The sequence below is a fragment of the Rattus norvegicus genome, chromosome 1, assembly GCF_021556685.1.
Source record: "Rattus norvegicus strain SHRSP/BbbUtx chromosome 1, alternate assembly SHRSP_T2T, whole genome shotgun sequence".
NCBI classification, from domain to species: domain Eukaryota; kingdom Metazoa; phylum Chordata; class Mammalia; order Rodentia; family Muridae; genus Rattus; species Rattus norvegicus.
In genome coordinates this window covers 203686011-203710083 of record NC_141534.1, presented here as the reverse complement: position 1 = coordinate 203710083, position 24073 = coordinate 203686011, and the positions used below count along the sequence as shown (strand labels likewise).

At 43.3% G+C, this 24073-nt stretch overlaps 1 long non-coding RNA gene across 2 annotated transcripts in view; it reads right to left on the bottom strand.

Moving 5' to 3' along the window:
* The window catches only part of LOC148007836 (uncharacterized), a 41118-nt gene extending 37480 nt beyond the window's left edge, over positions 1 to 3638 (bottom strand). For both annotated transcript variants that reach the window (XR_015647579.1, XR_015647580.1), the window contains exon 1: positions 3381 to 3638. This is a non-coding gene — a long non-coding RNA (uncharacterized LOC148007836). The remainder of the gene's footprint in view (positions 1 to 3380) is intronic.
* Between the last annotated feature and the right edge of the window lie 20435 nt (positions 3639 to 24073).

Here is a 24073-nt window from a genome sequence, read left to right as displayed (position 1 = left end):
CATCATGGTAGCCATCTTTGCTTTTCCTAGATCTTCTGGAGAATGGAACAGTAACAATTGCTTTGTTACCCCTGGTCTCTTCAGCTTGCTATTAGTTTATTTCCAACATGGCCATGCTCAGAACTGTCTTCTCTTAAACTTGAGCATAATTGTACTCAGCCGAGGACACCCACTTTCTGACTAAGTACCAAGAACTAAGAGGATCCTCAGCCTTTGCTGGGGTTGTGGAGCCCCGCACAGGTACACACCACACTGTAATTGGCTCTTTTGAAATTGGTAATGCCTTCTTTTTGTGAGCTGGAGTGGTGCTGACAGGTAGGGCTGAGAGAACCCCCGCTGCATAGCATAGAGACACAAGGGACCTTCGTGGTTTAGACAGGCATTGTTAATTGTCAACTTCTCTGAAACCCCCAACATCCTGGGAGGGACTCATTACAAAGACTCCTCTGGAATAGAGATGAGGTCAGGCTTTCTATCTCCCACAAATCATTTGTCGGCGAGTGTGTTATCAAAATATGAGCCAGCCCCTTCAAATATATTTTAAACACCGTTAATGTATTTCCACATGTCACTGCCTGACAGCTCTGCCATCCTCTCTCCTGCCACCAGGGAAATTTACATGCATTTGAATTCAGTGGGCCAGGCTCAGCCGCCCCACACTGACAGCCCATTTAACTGGGTGATAAGTTAATCCATGCTCTGTTTGATGGATTTCTGTCTTTTACCCAAAACAGTTTACAAAAACGACTCAAGGAGGCTCACTGGTTTCTGTGGAACTTGGGGCACCTCCAGAGGTTGGACTACATGGGGTCAGCTGGGCCACACAGTGATGGCTTCCCACCTCATGTGCTTTGACCTGAGTGACAAGTCCCTGTTCCTTTTTTCCAGAGTCCTCAAGCATTTATTCAAAGGAATGTAAAACTGGTCAGGCAATATGCTAAGACCCAATCAGATTTAAAGAGTGAGATTATCTACCTATGTACTTTGCTGCAATGAAATGTCTATGACCAAATGCCCTGTTGGGGTTTTCATCGTTGTATTAGATCCCTAGGCTTGCAGGGTGGTTGATCCAAGAGCAAACCCTCATCCAACATGGATGTTAGTTGTCTTGGACAAGGACTACAGAGGTGCTGGACAGAGACAGAGTTGCAGGGAAGCATCTCTTTGAAATGGAACACTTTATACGGGTGTTGTTGCATACAGGTGGCCATGAGTCAAAAGGAGAGAGGGAACAAAGGAAACTGATGAGGTCAGAGGCAGGAGCCTTCCTACAAATGACACTAAGAAGGGGAGATAGGAATAAAATTGGCTTTCAGTAGGACCCAGATTGTTCGGTAAGTCTAAAGATACAGAGGGTAAGTGGAGAGGATGGTGGGGAGGGTGGACTCCCTTTCTAACTGTATCTGCTCAAGGGAGTGTGTTGCAGAGTCCATGTTAGGCAGATAGTAGTGTGGGGGTGGAGTGAATAAGAAAGCTCAGAAAAGACACCGGAAATTGACTGGAGTGGTTCTCTAGAAAAGTAGAAAAGGGCAGGCACCTTGATCTCTGTGTTGTCTTCTTTGAATGGTATTCCTAATGTTACATTGAGATTGGTCAGCATGGTTGGTCAACCATGTCTAGACCTTCAGAGGCAGCTACAGGGAGATCTAGGCTGGGCTGGGCCAGGTACTTTGCTGGCTAAAGGAAACAGAAGCAGGAGGGCAGAGGCTTAGTGTTGCTCACAGGTTACCTGCAGAACACGCATCAGATGAGGGACCCAAAAATGTATCTGCCTGAGCCAGGAGGGTACAGGAGAAGACATGATATCTGTCTAAACTCCTCTTCCTTCAGTTATGAGGACTTCCTTTTCAGCTTTTCCCCAGATCAACCTCCTCTCAAAGAGAACAATGGCCTCTGTGCTCCATGCACTGGCCAAATTCTAAATCCATCAGTTTCCACAGATCTGGTGTCACAGGCCTTGCATATCCAAACCGTCCTTGCTGCCCTGTGCCTGGAATAAACATCTCTGGTGTACCGTCACCTAGAAACATTTCTTCACACTATCGCCATCTTTCAAGATTCCTTCTAGCCTGTGCTACCAAGGAATGAATGAGTGTATGAATGAGTGTTAAGGATCAGCTGCTTGCTCTGAGCATGCAGTCTCTTGGAAACTCTCAGAAGAGAGTGGTCAGATCTGAACTCAAATAAAGCAGTGCTTATTCTTGAAGGCCTATGGTGACAAAGTAGAGTGCGAAGCTCCTGAATACCCAGGAAGAACTCCGAAAGACTTGCCAGAAGAGGAAGACACTGCCCAGCATTCATTATTCCAAACTAAAAGCAACATAAGGCAGAGCTAGGCAAAGCCAGCCCCAGCCCAGGCCCAGTTCAGCTCTGGGACACAGATCTTTTGGTCTTGAGGGTAATCATGAGGACAGCACCTGTGGGAGTTCCAACCACATCAACACTTCTTACTACTAACCACTTCCAAAGCTAAAAGTATCTGGGCCTCACTCCTAGGTGCTGTTTGCAGAAACTTTCCAGGGTTGTGTTTCTAAATCACGAAACACCCAGGATCACTCTATGTACATAATCTGAATGATTCAACTGCAGTGTCTGCACTAATTCAGACTGTCCTAATTCAAATGGAGAGTGTCTTAGTTTCTTTTCTATCGCTGTGAAGAGACACTATGACTGAGGCAGCTTATAAAGAGTTTCTTGGGGGCTTCCTTATAGTTTCAAAGGAATAGGGTTCATTACCATCATGATAGCTTACATCTCATCCACAAGCATACATGTGCAAACACACATGCATGCAGAGAGACACAGAGACAGAGAGAGATAGAGACAGAGAGAGAGAGACAGACAGAGAGAGAGAGGCAGAAAGAGACAGAGAGAGAGAGAGAATAGTATAAGCTTGTAAAACCCAAAGCCTACCCCCCCAGTGGCAAAACTCCTCCAATAAAGCCACACCTCCTAATCCTTCCCAAACAGTTCTACCAACAGGGTATCAAGCATTCCAATATGAGGTTCCTATCATTCAAACCACCACAATGGTTTGGTAGGACGATCCTTGCCTCCAGCTCACTTCTCCACAGAGGTCCTTCAAAGCTTGCTAGTATGGAAACCATGCCAAGGCATCACGTTCAAGTGGAGTGACAAGTATTGGAGCAGCAGACAGGAGCTGTGGTCCAATAGAAACTGGAAAGTCTACTTAACAGACAAACATTCTGGACATTTAATAATAGTTATAACCAAAGAACCCTGGTCCACAAGCCACAGTTCTCTGACTTACTCACACTCTCTCTTCTCCCACACTGTCTGTCTACATTCTTTACTGGGTGCTACCATAGCCCGGGACAGCCTGGCCCCCTGTGGAAGTTCCCCCTTCTGGAAGCACTTACCTCTGCCTTATGTTCTCTCCCCAGGTTGCTGTGAGCCACCAGGTGGGCCAGAAGTGGTAGACCTCCCCTGCACTCTCTGTAAACAGACATAATGTGGGGTGCGGCCACCGGGGAGACAAATGTGTCATCCTAGATTCAGATCTCTCATCACAGGCCCCCTCATCAGACCTCAGCAGCTCCCGCTGTGCACACCTGCAGCTGTTGACTGTGGAGAAATGAGAAATTTGGAAGCTACAGGGCACCCTGCAAATTCACAGAGCCAACCCGAAGTGCACAGAGGTATTTAGCCCAGGTGTTTCTGTGACTGTGATGCATAAGAGAGTTTCCCAGGGTTCAGCAGTGGTTGTCCCTCACCAAGCATTCCTCCACCTGCCAGAGGAAGCTAGTGGCAGGTTTGGGCCCATGCAAGGAGCTAGACAAGAGGAGTCTGCTGGCAGAGTCTATACACATCCCTCAGGCATGTATTCACTCAAGCTCAACCTGAGGATTCTCTGCAACCAAAGAATCATAAAGAAAAAAATATTCCAGCACAATATTGCCAATAATCACACTTTAAAATTACAACACTGAGCATCAATAAAAAAATTCATTTTTTTTACCCTCTAAATTTATTTTTAAACCTGGAATACTATTGCACTTAGTCTAATTACTTCTAAAATTTTATTCTTCATATGTGAAGATGTAATTGAACAAGCATACAAACAAACGTGTGTGGGAAGGGTATTTAAACACGCCAGACTGTTAGCTAATAATAACAGTGTTTTTCTGAATTCCAGGGTTTTCTTAAATTATTATTATAGCCATTTCTAAATGTTCCATGTTTGAAACCTGTGGTGGGTGGTTTACTTTGTCTTTAAAAAAGACATTCACATTGGTATGCTATCCAATGGTTGTGAATAGATAGAGCTGGAGAGATGGCTCGGCAGCTAAGAACACTTGCTACTCTTGTAGAAGACCAGAGTTTGAGTCCCAGTACTCGTGCTGGGTGGTTCTGTAACTCCAGCCCCAGGGGATACAGTGTCCTCCTCTACTCTCCTAGGGAACCCCTACCCGCACACATTCGGCATACATAAACAGAGATGTGCACGTACACATAAATAAAAAATAATAGAAATAAATCTTTGAAAAGATTCTGCAGGCCCTCTGGCTTTGCTTCTTCCCAGACCACAGAGGAACTGCCAAGCACCTGCTAAGACCCTGGAAACAGCAGCCACAGACAAAAAGGCAAGCAGAACGTGGTCATGCTTGCACCTGTTGGTCTGATGAATTTAGAGCCCTGGAGGAGGTCAGCCAAGTGAGCTGTCAAGTAGTAACAAAGCAGCAAGTTCGGGAGTTTCAAGTCAAGAGTCAACTGGAGCCAAGGCCTGCCAGGGCACCAGGGATGAGGAAGTCTTGATACCTGTGGATGGCCTGAGGTTTGAGCAGTCAGGCTTGGAGCTGAGAAGGCAGCAAGGCATGAGGCAGAAGGCACAAGGGCCCACTCTTCTTCCTGCATCGAGGCAAGAAATCCTGGCTTTTCTCCTGCCTCTCCCTCCGAGGTCGCCCTCGCTGATCTCCCCAGCTTCAGTCTTACATGATCACAGGTAGGCAGAAGACACTAGATCCACTTCAACAGTTACTGCCACTGTCCAGCACTTCCAGACTCGAGTGGGTAGGGTGGACTGCAGCCCACTCAGTGCCCCTTTCCCAAATACTGAATGGAGACCCACACTTCCCTGGTGTCTGCCCTTCTTCTTATGCCCTGGGTTAATTAAGGAGGGAGAGAACAGGGACGGAGAGCAGCCCCTGACTGGCCCTGTGTATTCACACACTTGGCCACATATGGGTAGGTAGACTGCAGAGGAACATCCAGGAATGCAACCTGAGCCCATGCCTGGGTGATGCTCAGTAAGCCCTGGAATGGTCCTGCTCTTGCAAGCGGCAGGCTCCGCAGCAAGGGGAGCATCTGCAATCCAGAGTGCCATTTGGCACCTCTTTCATTTTTAACGTACTTTTCAGCATTATTTCCCCATCGCCACATGGTGAATTTTGTCCTTCTGAGAGCCAAAGACAAACACAGGCATGCTCCACATACACAATCAAAGGGAGCTGTTTCCTAGCAACAGGAGCCCTAGGTGGCCAGGAGCCACCTTCCCTTGCAGGGACTGGAGTTTAGCCTATGGGCTTAGAGGCTGGCACTGAAGCCAGACCTGCATGGGCTGGGATACTGCAGCTCCCTGAGTTAATGGCCCAGTTGCTTGACATATTTGATGCATGTATACAATTGCGTGTGTGTGAACAAAATACATGCATTTGCACTATAAACCCACTAGGTCCCCTTGTCTGCCTAAGGTAAACAAGGCTAAGCCAAGCATAGACCTGTAGTCAGTGGGACTGTGATAGGGTTCCGTTGGCCTGACTCCGGTAGTCGTAGTTCTCCTCAGACTACGAGGAACAACAAGGATGAATAGTATGTCTCCTCCAGGCGTCTGAGGGACTCCTACCATTAGAGACCTACTGATGTCATACTAAGATTAGCGTCTTCACTCAGATTTCTCTCTGCCAGTATCCTGTGATTCTGAACCTGTCACCTCTATCAGATAGCTCAGAACTGTCCCCACAATTCCCCACTAAAGAGTGCTGTTACCCCAGTGTTTATCCACTTGTACATAGGTCAGTCTTTGGAAGGCTCAGTACATCCTACATGGGAGGCTCCCATGAATCCTGTGAAGTGTCTCGATGCTTTGGACTGGCATATGTATTGGGGAGTGTGCAGGAGAGGATCCTCTAGATTTTAAAGTTTATTTAGCCAGTGTTGCACATAAGCCCTTTAATGAATTCTGTCCCTTACATATGGTTGCTCTGGCTGTGCTAGTGAAATTCTCCTATTTGTTATAAACGTTCTTATTTTATTTTTGTTTTCCCACTTTCAGTCCATAGATGCTGTTTTATGCCTTCCAATATCAGCCCAAACTACCTTGAACACAGGAAAGATGACATCCAAAGGCTTTGTGGGATACTAAGGTGGTGTAGCACCGCCACCCAAAGGAAGACACCAGTGTTGCCCTGGGCTGGGAGGCGAGCCGCCATTCTTAACTAAACTCGAAAAGTCACATTCTCAGAACTGATTGAGGTACAAATCCACTCCAATGCAACTCAAACACTGAGTCACCACAGTTTTTCCACAGTTTTTCCTCAGTTGAGAAGTAGTGAATCCCCCCATCAGGAGCACCTCACTCTCAGGATACCCTGATATACCCAGGGACCACGCTGCAAAGAGCCTGAAACAATTTGGCCTGTCCCAACCTGGGAAGGCACAGCAAAGCAGAGAAACTCCTGAGAGGTGGTTCCTTATGGGCCCTGCCTCTCATTTCTAATTTGATTCTGTTTACTTTGCCTTTATCTTTATTTTTATGGGTTTTTATTTTTTATTTTATTTTATTTTATTTTGGTGAGATTCTCCTGGGATTGCAGATGGGGTTGTTTGTGCACACATTTTCAAAGAAGTAGTTCGTGGATGTGTTTCTCACTTCTCAACTTTCTAATTTTTCCTTCCGACTGTCGGAGAATGGAGCTCCCTACCCCCTCCAAAAGCCTCTGCCCTTTGAAGTTAATTTAGCTTTTCTTTAGGGCTTTGTTCGATGTCTGCCAGCTTGTGTGTCTGGATCAAAGGGTAATCTTTTAATTGGAAGGTTTTATGATTTTTATTTATATCTTCTCCAGTTCCAGAAAATGTTTCATGGAGACAGAAAATTCCTGCTTTGGCAAAAGAGCTGCCCATATGTCTGTTTACTCTTATTAACAAGCTTCCCTGTGCCCTCTTCTGAGTTGTGATTCTTGCTTTCCATGATGGGCTGCCTCTTCCTGCCAGTCAGTCACCCTGTTCATGTCCGCCTTTCCCATTGCTACTTAAACTATTTTAAATGGCTTGGGGCTGTGTTCTATGACCCTACGTAAGAAGTTTAATTAATGTCACGTGTGCATCCATTAGGTTTTATATTTTTATCAAAAGCAATGGATGTGTTATCTGATTTCTTAAATGAAGCGTGCTTTATCTGTTGCCCTTCCCAAGCCTTAATCCTTTCCTATCTGTGGCTGGATGTCTACCAATCAGCATCTTGTAAGATCTGATTTTTCTTTTTAATCCACTCAGGCAAGGACATGACTCCTTTTTTCCAAAATGGTGGGTTTAAATGCTGTGGTCACCAATGTAATTGTTACAACTCATTAGTTGAAATGCTCCACCTCCACTGGGTTTCACACACTAATCACGTTCTGTCTGGGCACTGCTGCTCGAGCACACATTCCACCCGTCCCGCAAACCAACATCTTCTCCAGGCATAGGACAGGCAAACTGTATCTGCAGTACTCATACCATCTCTTTACTGGGGCTCTCCCCACCCCTTATGGGTGGAGGGTGGCATTTGACCATTTTGGGATAACTCGAGTCCTGGGTTCTGAGTTACTGAGCTTCCCTCTGCCCCTGGCCTCTTGCATTGAACAAGTGTGGGCTCTGCTCACACCTCTCCGACATTTTTCTAATCCCAGAGACTGTGATAGGGAACATGACAGCCAGAATTTGTGGTTCGGCCTTAGTGTGGGGGAAGAAGATAATAAAAGCATGAAGACAACAATAAGCATCATGCAGAGTGATGTGGTGAGACCATAGGGAAGGGAACTGTCAGATAAAGAGTTGTTTTCTGTGGTGGTTGGGGCAGCTAATGGGTTACACTGCTATTCAAACTGATATCTCAACGAAGACAGGTAATGAGCCATGGGGATATCTGGTGGGGAGAGGGGACAGAAGCAGGAATTCAGCCAAGAAAAAAGTATATGAGTAGGAAATAAGGAGTCTGTCTATCTGTCTATCTGTCTGTATGTCTGTCTGTCTGTGCTGCTATAACAAAATACCAGAGGCTCAGTGTCTGGTAAGGAACTTCTACTGTGTGCTTTCTACCCTCACAGGACTGAAGGAGGGAAAGGACAGAGGTGTGGGAAATCCATGTGACATATTTCTCTCTTATCTCTTTAATCCAAGAAGAGCAAAAGCCTTCATATAGTCTGAGGGGAAGAAGGACATTGTGGTGGAACCCTGTGGAAGCACAAGGCTCATGGAGCCTTTCCACTGCCTTCACATGGGAAGGATCTTGCTCTTCATGTATGGACCACACTACATCACAGCCCAGACTACTCCAGCCCTGTACTTCAGAAAGGAATTGTATTGGACCATGGGGATGTTAAAAGAGTAGTTAAATTAAAACAAACCCTCTTGGTCCCGTCTGACTGGCATCCTTATAAGGAGAAACTTCAGCACAGAGACACATGTGAGAACACACCATGAGATGACCATGGTCAAGCCAGAAAGAAGGATGGGGAAACTCAGCCTGCCAGCACTGACAGAAGGTAAACACGTATTGGTCAAGCCCTCAGCCTGGGGAATTGTCTTACAGCCCTCCCCCCCCAAATCCACCACACTTTCCAGTCTTTCCCCCCTAGAGTTTGGAGGCTATAATTCTAGTCTCCTCGTGTTGACTGTTGTCCCAACCAGGAAGCTTTTCTTACCGGGGAACTTCAAGGAGTCTTCTTTGTTTACAGCAACATTTGAAAGTCATGATGCTTCCACCACGCAACATGACTGGAAAGGCTTGAATTTTCCCCCAAGACTAAGCTATCTGAAAAAGCCATTGATAGAAAGGAGAATAAGCAGGACTTCAATAGGGGAAAGGTTTGGGTACTGAAATAGTCACAGGATTTTGGCATGTAGACCTAAGGATTCCATGCCCACCTAGCTACTGGGTAACCCATAGCCACTGTCTGAAGACATGTTGATTTTTCCTGGATGCAGAAGGGTCACCTCATACGCTGGAGGAAGTGGGGTTAATTGAGGAGCACAGGAGGACAGGGTTTCTGCAGGGATGCTAAGGAGTCAAGCAAAGCAGAGCCCTGGGGTGAAGTGGTTAGCATGATAAGACTTCACGAGGGGTTGGGGATTTAGCTCAGTGGTAGAGCGCTTGCCTAGCAAGCACAAGGCCCTGGGTTCAGTCCCCAGCTCCGGAAAAAAAAAAAAAAAGACTTCACGAAAAGGAGGCCAGACCCTGTCCAAGGTGGAAGATAGAAGGAAGAGAATGGAGAAAGGAAGAAGGGAAGGAAATAAAATCAAGAGAAGAAGGTATCTAGATACCGCGGATAGTAACGAGGACATTCAACACCACTCCACTGGTGCCTGGTCACCTGTGCCTACCCAGAGCACTTGAACCCCACTCTTGTCCCACATGCAGACAACCCAGTCCGCAGCCTGAAGCATGGCTAGTACTGGTGCAAGACTTCAGCTTAGACCCTACTATACAGTTTCATAGAATTCATTCTGGAATATTATAGCAGCCTAACAGTTTTAGGAGGGCTTTTCTTGAGAACCTTTGGGAATTTATCTTCCCATATCCTGGATATTTAAATGTTTTTCAGAAAAACAGAAGCTGGGCCTTACAGCAATGTCCTTCACATTGTTCTCCCCTTTGTCATCCCTGGTGTGACCCTGTTTCTTGTGTTCTTTCAAATACTATGCTTTCAGTAAGTTGAACGTGGCCCCACTCAGAACCATGTGTCCTTTGAATGACATTTTTGAGGGATTGTGTGCTCAACATGTTTTATATAAGAGGTGTTCTTCTGAGAGGCTGCCAGACTGGTCTCATTGGAAGTTGATGAGAAAGCCCAATATGTTCGGTGCTACTGCCGAGAGGGTTGGCAGACGCGGGTGCCAGCCAGCCAGACTCACCCCGGGCTCCAGCACAAACATGCAGACCATTCGGGCTTTGTCCTCAGCCGCCTGGTTCCAGAGTGGTCTCTGGGGCTTGGCATTCTTGCCAAAATGCTCATGACATCACTCATATTATTAATAATTACAGGTTATTCACAGATGGGTGGGCAGATGGACACACGGCCAGAGAGATTTGTTTAATCTCAGCTAGGCCATTTCTCCTATGCGCCTCCCTTTGCCTGTTTTTGCTGCCTCCCTGGAGAAAAAAAAATAATGAAAAATAAAATTTTGGTAAAAGAAAAATGAAAATTCTGTGAGAAGGATGGCTGAGTTTTCTGAAAGAAAACTGGACCTACAGCCCTTCCTTTATTCAGCAAGGTCTATGAGTTTCTAAACTAAAATGTTTTGAAGGGCTCAGGTTTCTATCCCTCATCAGATCCTTGGGTAGCTGTGGTTCTATCTGTGAGTCAGAATCCATGGTGACTGAAGAGCCAGAGCTGAATATGTATGCACACAGTATACATACAACACAGAGACACACATGCACACACATAGACATGCACACGATGCATACTATAATTATATGATGTATGTTGTATAATTATGCATACAACATATGTAATATTTATACCTATTTAGATAGGTAATAGATAAATGATAGGCAGATAATGCAGAATAAATGATAAGTAGATAAATAGCTAATAGATAAATAAAAGATAGATAGATAGATAGATAGATAGATAGATAGATAGATGACAGACAGACAGACAGACTTTTAAAAATTCATGATGTGCTCCACAGTCCCTTCCCAGAGTCTGTGAGGACAATGGAGACCTTGATGTTTGGGGAATAAGAAGGCCTATGTGGAATAGCTGAGTACATTATCCTACAAATTTATCATTAATGAGGTTGAAGAGAGGTTCAGTGAGTCAGAGTGCTTGTTCTCTAACCCTGAGGTTTAGAGTTCGAATCCCAGCACTTGTATAAAAGCAAGTCAGGGACACCTGTCCATGCAGCACTGAAAGCAGAGACACAGAACCTAGGAGTTTTCTGGCCTGTCAGCCTAGCCAGAAGGATAAGTTTCTGGGTAAATGAGAGATTTTTGTCTCAAGACAATGGGTAGACAGCAATAAGGAAGACACTTGATGTCCTATTATGGCCTCTGCATTCATATGTATAGTCATGCATACTCACATATTCACATACATTTAACACACATAAATGTTGTTAGCATAGGCATAATATGTGTTATAGATATAACGCTACCTTTTTCTTAGAATTGATCAATTCTCAATCTGACACCTTAGTTCATGGTCAAAAGAATAGCAAGTGATTAATATACTTGGCTTAAATAAGAAAGTGCACAAATCTAAAATGTGGATTCCATCCTTCCCAATGTGGTCATCCCACTCCAGTGCAAAGGGCACATTTTGAAATCAGTGAATGCTGGAGAGAAAGACCAATCAGGCCAGCCTGGTTGACACACTGCCCGTGTGGCTTATTAAATATTGAACTCCTTATGAGAGTGTGCTGACCACAAAGCCCACACTGTCCATGGCAACTGAGAATGCATGAATCACAAGAGTCACAGTCTACTGCATACAGACCTTTCACCATACCGGCCTTTGGCACTGCCCCATGGGATCAGGATAGCATACCACAAACCAGCAGACTAGTGGGTTTTTTTCTGATGCCACAAACAGATTTATGCCAATGAACCATTATTCTCGGCCATCAGAATGCACATATAAGCCAACAAGCCAGGCTGGGGCTCTAGTCTGAGACCAGCCAAGGCAGTCAGACTAACTGGCCCACCTGGGGCTCCTACTTTTGACCTCGGTTTCATTAGCACAGTGCTTCTGCCCCATGAGCCAACCAGACTGCTGAAATATAAATCAACTGGCTTCTCCAATTCCCCCTTCTTCTGGCCAAGGTGATAATGAACGAGGCAGTGACCAAGGGGTGCAACAGAGAGAGAGAATGGACTCATGGAGGTCACAAATTGGATAATCTCATTCCAAACAAAAGTGAGGCAGATCACAATGGTTTTTTATGCAAAATCCATCCTCCAGATGGGCCTTCTGATGAACCTCCTGCAGCCCCCTTTATCCTCTGTACCTCTATCCCCAAGTATCCCTCTCACAGACTACAGACCCCCACCCCTACAAGCTCAGGGCCTGAAATAAAACAATGTTCTGCCAAGCTTTAAACACACACAGGCTATGGAAGAGGAAAAGTGCGCTGAAGTTAAAAATCAAATCACTTTTCCCTAAGATAAGCCCCACTGTGAAGTGGTTGTTCAGCCCTGGCTGCTGGTTGTATCCCAGCTCTACTAGGTCTCTGCATCACACAGCTTGTTCAGTGTCTCCCACCCACAAGTGCAGCTCCTGCTGCATTGGATGGTCAGCACCCTGCATTGACCTCTGGTTCCTGCCCTTTTCGCTACTTTCTCCCTCTCCTCAGTTTCATCTCCTCAAATTCCAAGGCAGTCTGGTTTCCCTTTGAGGAAGTCTCCCAAAGTGCCTGCTCTCTTTGGACTCAATGACCTTGATTGTCCTTCTCAGACAGATATGTTCACCAGGGTGCATTGGCACGATCTCTGCTTCATCTACACAGGCTGCCGGGACCCGTGTGGCAATTCCATTTTTCTTAGCAGAGCTAAGCAATCATCATTTGTCTTAAAAATTGGCACCTTCCTCCAAATACATTCATGAGATGGTTGGGTGTCCGCTTTGATGAGAGTGGGAATCTTAAAGAAGGCCTCTCCACCCACTTCCCCACACCCCAAAGCAATGTGAAAAGAAAAGGAAAAATGTGGGGATGATGTGCCCTATAGAAGGAGGGATTTGGGGGACAGACATTGAAATGCATTAGGTGACGCAGGTCCAAAAATATAAGCTCAAAATTCCATTCTGTAATGAAACGAGTACCAAGTAGAGGGGAAAAATTCTAATCGCATATAGAGAGCACAAGAACATATTGCATTTCTATGTAAAAACAAACTGATTTCTCAGAACTCTGTGAGAAATTAGAATTATTCATTCATAACTTCGTAGATGAGGTTTCTGCGAAAGCATCTCACTAATCCCTCTTCCCATCACAGCTACGAAGAAAGACGGAGTCAAGATTTGCACTTTGGGGACATCTGAGCTCCTAGAAGGGGGGAAGAGAGGGCGATAGGCTGGTTTTGTGTGCCAATAGTAACTCTGGGCTGAGCTGTACACCCAGGTACTCTCATTGCACCATGGGGTTAGGAGTTGAGCTACCTGTATTCAATGGGCCACAGCAGCTTGCATGCCCAAACCTTGTTCCAAAGAGGACAGAAGAGACATCTGGTGACCCAGGGAGTTAGCTCACAGACATGTGCTCTGAGGTAAGGGTTTGTCACCATAGCCAAGATATGCTCTACTATCTGAAGACCATCTTGGTTATGTAAAATCATTTGCCATTTGTGAGACTATGGGAACAAGGGATCATTTCTAGCATTCACTGGAAAGCATTCGAAGTGTTTCCCAGCTTTAGTAAATAGCCAGCCCCATTCAGTAGCACAAGATAACTCCACTCTCAATGCGCAGAAAGTCTTGGCAATAGAGACAAATGATTTGCCCAGAAATTTTTATGGTTTCACTTAAACTCCTGATTATAGGTTAAATCCACAAAAATCAGTGAATGTATTCATGTGTGGGTATGTATATAGATACATAAGTATGTATCACTGTGTGTATATATGACATATATCATTGTGGAGAGGTGGCTGCTCACAGCTTACTGACTCAGGTGTCAGGGATAACAATGAATTCTAGTAGAAATTGTGGAATTTTTTTTCTGGCCTCAGCTTCTTTTGGAATCTACTCTAAAAGTCAACTGACAAGTTGCCAGATATCCCTTGGTCCTAGTATAGAACTCATATGATGGACAGCTTCCTCCTAAAATAGTAACCAAACCAAAGGCATCCACATTGTGTTGGCTGTGAACTCCTAAACATATCCTGAGCCAATGCCTCTGTAGTTCCTTCCTTTGACTCTCCTCCATGATTGACAACTGTGACCATTTTCCTCCATGGTTGACAGGTGTCTCTGAATGTAGAGGAAGTTATCCTTATCTAGTTACTGTTAGTAAATAATTTTGGAATTCATAGAGAATACTCTAGCTTAAACTTGAAACCTTTTATAGATCAACTGTACTTTAAACACACCACATAAATGACTGTAAAAAAAAGTGAATCCAGTTATTGCTAAAATCAGTTCGCTTTCTTGGGTCCTTCTACAACTCCATGGAGACTTCTTAGCTTGTCTACAGATAAACAAAGTTACAGAGGCATGGGGAATACTTTACAAAGATGAGACAGTTGTCCCAAAGATCCCACCTGGTACTCTGGGCCTTATCTGCCACTTGGTTCCATGAACTCCAGGCTCTAATAAGACAGAACTTCCTTTAAGTATGTTATGGGCTTAACAGTCCCTTAGATGATGCTGAAGTCCTAGCTGCAAGTGAATGTGACCTTATTTCCATCTTTGCAGATGACCAAGTTTAAGGTCACTAAGACAGGCCATGATCCACCATAACTAGGTGTCCTTGTGAAAGAAGAAAATTTGCAGAGAAAGGCATGCATGGAGGAAGGGTAGTGTCACAATAGGTAAGGGTGCTGTGTACCAGTCAAGGACCTTGCTGGGGTCAAAAGCTAAGATTCAGGCTTGAAAGAAACTCTTCCCAGACCCTTGGAAGGAATCAACTTAGTTCTTGGATTTTTACTCCTGAGAACTGCAAGATAATTAGTTTCTGTTATTTAGGATTTGTACGTGGTACATTTTTAGTTTTGCTTTGATGGTTTTTTTTTTTTTTTGGTTTGGTTGGTTTTTTTTTGTTTGTTTGTTTTACAGCAGTTGGAGGTGACCAAAGAGAAAGCATTCACTCACAGCCAATTCCTCCCATCTTGGCTCCATTTCTGAATGGAGTCACCTCCCTGGGACCCTCAGAGATCTTAGAATTTTCTTGTGTTAATTTCACACAGTTATTCATAGAAAGATGAATATATATATATATATATATATATATATATATATATATATATATGCAAACATTGTCTTTCCATCTGCAGAAACTGAACTCTGACCCCATACTCTCTGTAGAAATTGGCTCAGAAAGCTCGGAAGTTAATCCACAATGGCCTTTTTCTTTCACTTTCACTCCTGCTTCCAACTCAAGTCCAACCAGAGAAAGCCAAACAAGGTCCTCAGTTGAACTCTAAAGGCCAGCATCCTCTGGTGAATATGACCTACCTCCCCAGCTTCCAATATAAACATCTATCAAACCCATCCCTCTGCCTGATGCAGCCTAGGGAACTCGAGTGGCAAAAGACGGCTAGCAGTTGCTGAGAAAGCTCTTTTAAACGATAAATTCTGGTTGTTTTCACCCTGGTGAAGGGAATCTTCACTAATTTCATTCAGTCTCTCAGTCACAGGTTCCAGGGAGAGAGCTCTGGGATAAGTGAATAGATACTATTCCAAAAATAAAGATATATCTATTGAATGACTGTATAGAATTTGCCCAACTTTTAGGTATCTGGAAACGAAGTCCTTGCTGAACCTAAAACATAACCGTGCACTATGTGGCTTGGGCTTTGGTCAAACTAGGGGAAAATGGCCAGATTGTGAATTGCTAGCTTCCAATACAATATGAATTTATTCTTGCAGCCTTATTTATTGTGGTATTTTTCAAATTATAATAAATTTGCTTTCTTCTGAATATTCAGCTGCTTCAGAAGTTACCCAAAGGATGCAATTAGGCCCTGGGGAAATATGCCATTATGTGCACATATCATGCTTTGCATAGGGTTTCCATCATCTACATAATTTATGTGCCTCTGCATAATTTCGCTCCTTTTTATGTTTTCTATGTGTTTGTGAGATAATCTAGAAGTCGGCTTCCCCACCATCAGAAACACAGAGAACTCAGGTCTGCCTCATTTCTTCACCCAACCCACTTCACTTCCAGTGAATCCCTGATGGAAGCCCCAGGAGACAGCTGCCTTTCCACAGCTCCTAACATCAAGGCGTGGAGAAGTAGACGGTTCGGGGGCTTTCTGAAATGAAACAGAACCTTGTCCGTTTTTGTATTCTTGTGGGTATTCACTGAGGTCTCTGGTGAATGGTGCTAGCATTTTAAAGCTCTTTAAACTGTTTATAATCCTCACTTTGGTTTTGAAACAGAAAAATAATGCCAATATTAATGGCTTTTTAAAGCTTCTGATGTGAGGTGGTTGCATACAAATTTCCCTAATACTGAGGAAGTCCAGCACCTGAGGGAACAGGTGAGTTTGTGTGTAGCTCTTATTGGACTTTAATTGATTTCCCCTCTTAGCAGTCTTTTTTTACTTACCAAAGTTTTAGTTTCCTTGCCTCTTATGAATTCTGGGCTGCTCAAATATCCTTACAGTACATCTCTTTGCTATATGACTGAGTTACCCAGGTTGAAAACTGCTCTAACTTGAAAAGCTTCCACTCAGTGGCCTTTGCGAATAGGTCTACTCTTACAACCTCCAGAATGTGGCAAAAATGTATCTCTGTCTCCTCCTAAGAGAATAGATACTGTCATTGATTTAACACAATGACTGACCCACTCTGGACCACAGGAGTGATTCAGAGTTCTTTAGCAATAATGTAGGCACTTGTTTCCTTTCATTGATGAAGAAACTGAGGTCAAGATGGAGACCATAACCTCCATCTTGAGAGCCAAGTAGGAGAGTACATGTTTGCATATTTCTCTACACGCCCAATGTAGTCTAGATCACTGATTCTCGACCTGTGGGTCCCGACCCCTGTGGGAGTTTCATATCAGATATTCTGCATATAAGATTATTTACACTACCATTCATAACAGTAGCAAAATTAGAGTTATGAAGATACAATAAAATAATTTTATGGTTAGGGGGTCACCACAATGTGAAGAACTGTATTAAAGGGTCATGGCGTTAGGAAGGTTGATAATCACTGCTCTAGAATTTCCCAGTGACAAAAGCAAGTGAGGCAAAGATCACTGGATCCACAACACACACACTGAGAAAATGGCCAGTCAGGCAAACAGATACTGAACTAAGAACTAACTGGTCACAGATGAACAGCTCTCTTCAGGTACCCTTGATCAGTAGGCAAAAGTTCAGGGCTTCACAAGCTAGGTCACAAGACACCCTGAGTAGTATAGTATCAATACAAGGTCCACCAAGGCCACTTCACCCTAAATCTTAACCAATTTGACCCTTAATGATCCATCCTCATCCATCTGCATTCTTCCTGAAAAGAAAATACACCCAGTAGTATCCCAGAAATAACTAAACATGAACAGAGAAATAGTGGTCTGGCAGCTAACTGTAGCACACTTCCCCTGCTCCCACAAATGATTCCAGCAAAGAGATTTCCTATTACAGAATGATTAATAACTATACACTAAAATTGGTAATGACTGGGTTAATAGACTGTTGTTTCTAAATAAGTACTTTCTACAGACACATTGTAATATCCATGAGGACAAAGACAAGCCTTAGACAACAGATAAGTGGAGAGCATTGACATTAAAAATGGATTCTCGGGGGAGGGCCCAGGAGCGGCAGGACCCCTGCGCCTGAGACACCGCCGGAACCTGAGGGAAGAGACCAGATAAACAGTTCTCTGCACCCAAATCCCATGGAAGGGAGAGCTAAACCTTCAGAGAGGCAGACACGCCTGGGAAACCAGAAGAGACTGCACTCTGCACACATTACTGATTCCAGAGGAAAACACCAAACGCCATCTGGAACCCTGGTGCACTGAAGCTCCCGGAAACGGCGGCGCAGATCTTCCTGGTTGCTGCCACCGCAGAGAGCTCGTGGGCAGCACCCCGCGAGCGAACTTGAGCCTCGGGACCACAGGTAAGACCAACTTTTCTGCTGCAAGTGACCTGCCTTGTGAACTCAAGACACAGGCCCACAGGAACAGCTGAAGACCTGTAGAGAGGAAAAACTACACGCCCGAAAGCAGAACACTCTGTCCCCATAACAGGCTGAAAGAAAACAGGAAAACAGGTCTACAGCACTCCTGACACACAGGCTTATAGGACAGTCTAGCCACTGTCAGAAATAGCAGAACAAAGTAACACTAGAGATAATCTGATGGTGAGAGGCAACCACAGGAACCCAAGCAACAGAAACCAAGACCACATGGCACCATCGGAGCCCAATTCTCCCATCAAAACAAACATGGAATATCCAAACACACCAGAAAAGCAAGATCTAGTTTCAAAATCATATTTGATCATGATGCTGGAGGACTTCAAGAAAGACGTGAAGAACTCCCTTAGAGAAACACAGGAAAACATTAATGAACAAGTAGAAGCCTACAGAGAGGAATCGCAAAAATGCCTGAAAGAATTCCAGGAAAACATAAATAAACAAGTAGAAGCCCATAGAGAGGAGACACAAAAATCCCTGAAAGAATTCAAGGAACACACAATCAAACAGTTGAAGGAATTAAAAATGGAACTTGAAGCAATCAAGAAAGAACACATGGAAACAACCCTGGATATAGAAAACCAAAAGAAGAGACAAGGAGCTGTAGATACAAGCTTCACCAATAGAATACAAGAGATGGAAGAGAGAATCTCAGGAGCAGAAGATTCCATAGAAATCATTGACTCAACTGTCAAAGATAATGTAAAGCAGAAAAAGCTACTGGTCCAAAACATACAGGAAATCCAGGACTCAATGAGAAGATCAAACCTAAGGATAATAGGTGTAGAAGAGACTGAAGACTCCCAGCTCAAAGGACCAGTAAATATCTTCAACAAAATCATAGAAGAAAGCTTCCCTAACCTAAAAAAAGAGATACCCATAGGCATACAAGAAGCCTACAGAACTCCAAATAGATTGGACCAGAAAAGAAACACCTCCCGTCACATAATAGTCAAAACACCAAACGTACAAAATAAAGAAAGAATATTAAAAGCAGTAAGGGAAAAAGGTCAAGTAACATATAAAGGCAGACCTATCAGAATCACACCAGACTTTTCGCCAGAAACTATGAAGGCCAGAAGATCCTGGACTGATGTCATACAGACCCTAAGAGAACACAAATGCCACCCCAGGTTACTGTATCCTGCAAAACTCTCAATTAACATAGATGGAGAAACCAAGATATTCCATGACAAAACCAAATTTACACAATATCTTTCTACAAATCCAGCACTACAAAGGATAATAAATGGTAAAGCCCAACATAAGGAGGCAAGCTATACCCTAGAAGAAGCAAGAAACTAATTGTCTTGGCAACAAAACAAAGAGAAGAAAAGCACACAAACATAACCTCACATCCAAATATGAATATAACAGGAAGCAATAATCACTATTCCTTAATATCTCTCAACATCAATGGCCTCAACTCCCCAATAAAAAGACATAGATTAACAAACTGGATACACAACGACGACCCTGCATTCTGCTGCCTCTAGGAAACACACCTCAGAGACAAAGACAGACACTACCTCAGAGTGAAAGGCTGGAAAACAACTTTCCAAGCAAATGGTCGGAAGAAGCAAGCTGGCATAGCCATCCTAATATCAAATAAAATCAATTTTCAACTAAAAGTCATCAAAAAAGATAAGGAAGGACACTTCATATTCATCAAAGGAAAAATCCACCAAGATGAACTCTCAATCCTAAATATCTATGCCCTAAATACAAGGGCACCTACATACGTAAAAGAAACCTTACTAAAGCTCAAAACACACATTGCACCTCACACAATAATAGTAGGAGATTTCAACACCCCACTCTCATCAATGGACAGATCATGGAAACAGAAATTAAACAGAGACGTAGACAGACTAAGAGAAGTCATGAGCCAAATGGACTTAACAGTTATTTATAGAACATTCTATCCTAAAGCAAAAGGATATACCTTCTTCTCAGCTCCTCATGGTACTTTCTCCAAAATTGACCATATAATTGGTCAAAAAACGGGTCTCAACAGGTACAGAAAGATAGAAATAATCCCATGCGTGCTATCGGACCACCATGGCCTAAAACTGGTCTTCAATAACAATAAGGGAAGAATGCCCACATATACGTGGAAATTGAACAATGCTCTACTCAATGATAACCTGGTCAAGGAAGAAATAAAGAAAGAAATTAAAAACTTTTTAGAATTTAATGAAAATGAAGGTACAACATACCCAAACTTATGAGACACAATGAAAGCTGTGCTAAGAGGAAAACTCATAGCACTGAGTGCCTGCAGAAAGAAACAGGAAAGAGCATATGTCAGCAGCTGGACAGCACACCTAAAAGCTCTAGAACAAAAAGAAACAAATACACCCAAGAGGAGTAGAAGGCAGGAAATAATCAAACTCAGAGCTGAAATCAACCAAGTAGAAACAAAAAGGACCATAGAAAGAATCAACAGAACCAAAAGTTGGTTCTTTGAGAAAATCAACAAGATAGATAAACCCTTAGCCAGACTAATGAGAGGACACAGAGAGTGTGTCCAAATTAACAAAATCAGAAATGAAAAGGGAGACATAACTACAGATTCAGAGGAAATTCAAAAAATCATCAGATCTTACTATAAAAGCCTATATTCAACAAAACTTGAAAATCTGCAGGAAATGGACAATTTCCTAGACAGATACCAGGTACCAAAGTTAAATCAGGAACAGATAAACCAGTTAAACAACCCCATAACTCCTAAGGAAATAGAAGCAGTCATTAAAGGTCTCCCAACCAAAAAGAGCCCAGGTCCAGACGGGTTTAGTGCAGAATTCTATCAGACCTTCATAGAAGACCTCATACCAATATTATCCAAACTATTCCACAAAATTGAAACAGATGGAGCACTACCGAATTCCTTCTACGAAGCCACAATTACTCTTATACCTAAACCACACAAAGACCCAACAAAGAAAGAGAACTTAAGACCAATTTCCCTTATGAATATCGATGCAAAAATACTCAATAAAATTCTGGCAAACCGAATCCAAGAGCACATCAAAACAATCATCCACCATGATCAAGTAGGCTTCATCCCAGGCATGCAGGGATGGTTTAATATACGGAAAACCATTAACGTGATCCATTATATAAACAAACTGAAAGAACAAAACCACATGATCATTTCATTAGATGCTGAGAAAGCATTTGACAAAATTCAACACCCCTTCATGATAAAAGTCCTGGAAAGAATAGGAATTCAAGGCCCATACCTAAACATAGTAAAAGCCATATACAGCAAACCAGTTGCTAACATTAAACTAAAAGGAGAGAAACTTGAAGCAATCCCACTAAAATCAGGGACTAGACAAGGCTGCCCACTCTCTCCCTACTTATTCAATATAGTTCTTGAAGTTCTAGCCAGAGCAATCAGACAACAAAAGGAGGTCAAGGGAATACAGATCAGAAAAGAAGAAGTCAAAATATCACTATTTGCAGATGATATGATAGTATATTTAAGTGATCCCAAAAGTTCCACCAGAGAACTACTAAAGCTGATAAACAACTTCAGCAAAGTGGCTGGGTATAAAATTAACTCAAATAAATCAGTAGCCTTCCTCTACACAAAAGAGAAACAAGCCGAGAAAGAAATTAGGGAAACAACACTCTTCATAATAGACCCAAATAATATAAAGTACCTCGGTGTGACTTTAATCAAGCAAGTAAAAGATTTGTACAATAAGAACTTCAATACTCTGAAGAAAGAAATTGAAGAAGACCTCAGAAGATGGAAAGATCTCCCATGCTCATGGATTGGCAGGATTAATATAGTAAAAATGGCCATTTTACCAAAAGCGATCTACAGATTCAATGCAATCCCCATCAAAATACCAATCCAATTCTTCAAAGAGTTAGACAGAACAATTTGCAAATTCATCTGGAATAACAAAAAACCCAGGGTAGCTAAAGCTATCCTCAACAATAAAAGGACTTCAGGGGGAATCACTATCCCTGAACTCAAGCAGTATTACAGAGCAATAGTGATAAAAACTGCATGGTATTGGTACAGAGACAGACAGATAGACCAATGGAATAGAATTGAAGACCCAGAAATGAACCCACACACCTATGGTCACTTGATTTTTGACAAAGGAGCCAAAACCATCCAATGGAAAAAAGATAGCATTTTCAGCAAATGGTGCTGGTTCAACTGGAGGTCAACATGTAGAAGAATGCAGATCGATCCATGCTTATCACCCTGTACAAAGCTTAAGTCCAAGTGGATCAAGGACCTCCACATCAAACCAGACACACTCAAACTAATAGAAGAAAAACTAGGGAAGCAGCTGGAACACAAGGGCACTGGAAAAAATTTCCTGAACAAAACACCAATGGCTTATGCTCTAAGATCAAGAATCGACAAATGGGATCTCATAAAACTGCAAAGCTTCTGTAAGGCAAAGGACACTGTGGTTAGGACAAAACGGCAACCAACAGATTGGGAAAAGATCTTTACCAATCCTACAAGGATAGAGGCCTTATATCCAAAATATACAAAGAACTCAAGAAGTTAGACCGCAGGGAGACAAATAACCCTATTAAAAATGGGGTTCAGAGGGGCTGGAGAGATGGCTCAGAGGTTAAGAGCAATGACTGCTCTTCCAGAGGTCCTGAGTTCAATCCCCAGCAACCACATGGTGGCTCACAACCATCTGTCATGGGATCTGATGCCCTCTTCTGTTGTGTCTGAAGACAGCAACACTGTACTCACATACAGGAAATAATTAAATAAATAAAGCTTAAAAAAAAAAAGAGGAGCAACTACTCTCTAACCTGTAAGCCATCTTTCTAAAAAAAAAATGGGGTTCAGAGCTAAACAAACAATTCACAGCTGAGGAATGCCGAATGGCTGAGAAACACCTAAAGAAATGTTCAACATCTTTAGTCATAAGGGAAATGCAAATCAAAACTACCCTGAGATTTCACCTCACACCAGTGAGAATGGCTATGATCAAAAACTCAGGTGACAGCAGATGCTGGCGAGGATGTGGAGAAAGAGGAACACTCCTCCATTGTTGGTGGGATTGCAAACTGGTACAACCATTCTGGAAATCAGTCTGCAGGTTCCTCAGAAAATTGGACATTGAACTGCCTGAGGATCCAGCTATACCTCTCTTGGGCATATACCCAAAAGATGCCCCAACATATAAAAAAGACACGTGCTCCACTATGGTCATCGCAGCCTTATTTATAATAGCCAGAAGCTGGAAAGAACCCAGATGCCCTTCAACAGAGGAATGGATACAGAAAATGTGGTACATCTACACAATGGAATATTACTCAGCTATCAAAAACAATGACTTTATGAAATTCGTGGGCAAATGGTTGGTACTGGAAAATATCATCCTGAGTGAGCTAACCCAATCACAGAAAGACATACATGGTATGCACTCATTGATAAGTGGCTATTAGCCCAAATGCTTGAATTACCCTAGATGCCTAGAACAAATGAAACTCAAGACGGATGATCAAAATGTGAATGCTTCACTCCTTCTTTAAAAGGGGAACAAGAATACCCTTGGCAGGGAAGAGAGAGGCAAAGATTAAAACAGAGACTGAAGGAACACCCATTCAGAGCCTGCCCCACATGTGGCCCATACATATACAGCCACCCAATTAGACAAGATGGATGAAGCAAAGAAGTGCAGACCGATAGGAGCCGGATGTAGATCGCTCCTGAGAGACACAGCCAGAATACAGCAAATACAGAGGCGAATGCCAGCAGCAAACCACTGAACTGAGAATAGGACCCCCGTTGAAGGAATCAGAGAAAGAACTGGAAGAGCTTGAAGGGGCTCGAGACCCCATATGTACAACAATGCCAAGCAACCAGAGCTTCCAGGGACTAAGCCACTACCTAAAGACTATACATGGACTGACCCTGGACTCTGACCTCATAGGTAGCAATGAATATCCTAGTAAGAGCACCAGTGGAAGGGGAAGCCC